Source organism: Nothoprocta perdicaria, unplaced genomic scaffold (assembly GCF_003342845.1).
Source record: "Nothoprocta perdicaria isolate Ctin4 unplaced genomic scaffold, notPer1 scaffold_212, whole genome shotgun sequence".
In the NCBI taxonomy this organism is placed as follows: Eukaryota; Metazoa; Chordata; class Aves; order Tinamiformes; family Tinamidae; genus Nothoprocta; species Nothoprocta perdicaria.
Window position 1 is genome coordinate 88,757 of NW_020455339.1, and position 2,409 is coordinate 91,165.

General features: G+C 38.7%; 1 long non-coding RNA gene across 1 annotated transcript in view; it reads right to left on the reverse strand.

Moving 5' to 3' along the window:
• Positions 1-500: 500 nt before the first annotated feature.
• LOC112946663 overlaps positions 501-2,409 on the reverse strand; it is a 20,326-nt gene continuing 18,417 nt past the window's right edge. Inside the window, exon 3 of the long non-coding RNA XR_003249277.1 lies at positions 501-544. This is a non-coding gene — a long non-coding RNA (uncharacterized LOC112946663). The remainder of the gene's footprint in view (positions 545-2,409) is intronic.

Below are 2,409 nucleotides of genomic sequence, written 5' to 3' on the forward strand. Positions count from 1 at the left end.
TAGAAACAAAAAAAAAAAAATAAAGCCTAGAAGATCCTAGAAACCCTAAATGTGACACATCAGTTTAGCATAATACACATATTAATATAAGATCTAGATATGTGATTTATATCTGGACAGTTTCTGGCTTCCTTGGGATCTGTCCACTGTATCGGCTGTAGAATTTATGTACCTTGAACATACAGATTTGCAAGGAAGAGTCTTGTATTATAAACATGCTTTTAATATAAATTGCAGAAAGTAGTCTCGAGTGATTTTTCTGCTTTGGCAAGATTTGGACTTAAAGATTACTTAGTGGTAAGGTGTTTGAAGAAATACAAGTGAAAGACAAATTTCTGAGAACATTTCCTCATGCGTCCACCTTTGAACCCAAGAAGTGACCTTGTATCTTCCATTCTGTATTTCCCAGCTGCAAGACTGATGATGAATTCAAATAGCAGCAATTAGGCCACTCCACGCTCAAATACAAGAGCGTTTTTTTGAGAGAGGGTGTCTCCTATCTGCAGCGTATTTCTGTGCCTTTTTCTGAGTAAAACTGCAGTACCTGTAATCAAGCAAACATGAGTCAGTGAAACAGCCTGGATTTGGGTGACAAAAGGCCACATGCATTTTAGGAGGGTATCAGCTGGGCTTAGAAACTTTTATGCTTTAAGACTTATTAGATGCAGCCACAACAGGTCCTCATACGACAATAACTAAAACCCAAATGACTGATGAGTGATGACATTATTTGTCTAGCTTCAATAAGCTTCATCATTCAAAAAAAAAGGTCCTTTCCTACCCTTCATTTCCGTTTCATGGAAGACTACCAGTGCTCTAACTAGGGATGTCAGACACTCACAAATCATAATAACTTCAGCATATCACACTTCAATATCTAGACTTCCCCTCACATTACTAGAAGCAAATCATTACATCTATCAATTTCACTTCAACAAAGGCTTCAGGATCGATATCCATTACTGCACATTTCAGTTTTAGATATCCTACCTTTCAGGAGCAGCTTTTCAGGCTCAGCAGTGCTTCCTGTCTGTTTCATTCTACCAGCGTTGTATATGAATTTTTAATAATACCTTTCATATCTTATCAGTTATTTTAGATTTTCAATGAATAGGGTTTATTTAACAAAGTATTATAATGATTACATTCCTCATTTTTTTTTATATGTTGTCTCATGAAAATAATCAGCAATTAATGAATTCAGGGGGGTTGAGTTAGGTGATCTCTAGAGGCCCTTTCCAACCTCAACCATTTGTGATTCTGTGATTCAAAATAAATTTGCTGTACCTAATGTCCAGAGGTTGTGTATGTGATTTAAGCACACTACATATGCAGTAGGGTCCTTGTTTCTAAAGATGCACACAATAACATATTGTCCATCTTTAAAAAAAATAAGCAAACAACTTAATAGATAATAAACTTAGCTACTTCCTCCTTTGAAAAAAGGTCCAGTCATGACCATCTCCCAGAGCTTTACATCTTAAATGTCTTTGTGGTGAAGGCTTCCCATGACAAAGTATTTGACAACCAGCAAATCCAGCAAGACTGGATTCTAAGGACAAGACATTATTTCCTTAAGAATTATTTCTGGGAAATTATAATTAAGGAAAAAGACTCTCCCGAGCAGAAAAAAAAAGGCCATGAAGTGAGCATATAATCGCGTGCAAGACCAGAGGCCAGAGGCAGTGACCTAACATTTCTGCTTAGGAATAGTTTAAGTTACCTGCTTTAAGCCCATTATGGTGTTGAGGGAAAAGCACCTCTTTCTTTCCCACCCTCCACTGGAGCATTCATGAAAATTTACTACCTCTTTCAATCAAGGGTGCTTTGTGACTGGATAAAGATGCCATGCTAATCAGTATACTGAAATAGATAAAGTCATGGATAACAGAAGTCTCCTAAGCCTAGATTTTATTTCTAGATCAGTCTCTCTGCTCAGTGGCACAGCTACCACGGCTTTTTCCAAGCAGCATGTTATGCAATCAGGTGTGAAATTCTCATACTACTAATGTAGGACAATCAGAATGCATGGAAACCACTGAAAATTTCCATTTAAATTCATTCATCATCTCTTACTTTGAGGGCAAGAAGTGAAACCACACTTTCATACATACATTTTTTTCCTGCACATTAACTGAATCTCAACAGAGAAGGTAACAAAATACAGCATACTGAGACTAGAAGCACTGCAGAGCATGTGGGAGTATTGACACAAATGTGCCCTGGTGGCCAAGAAGGCCAACAGGATCCTGGGGTACATTAAGAAGAGCGTCTCCAGCAGGTCAAGAGAGGTGATCGTCCCCCTATACACAGCCCTGGTGAGGCCACATCTGGAGACTGTGTCCAGTTCTGGGCTCCCCAGTACAAGAGGGATGTGGAGCTGCTGGAGAGAGTCCAGCGCAGGGCTAC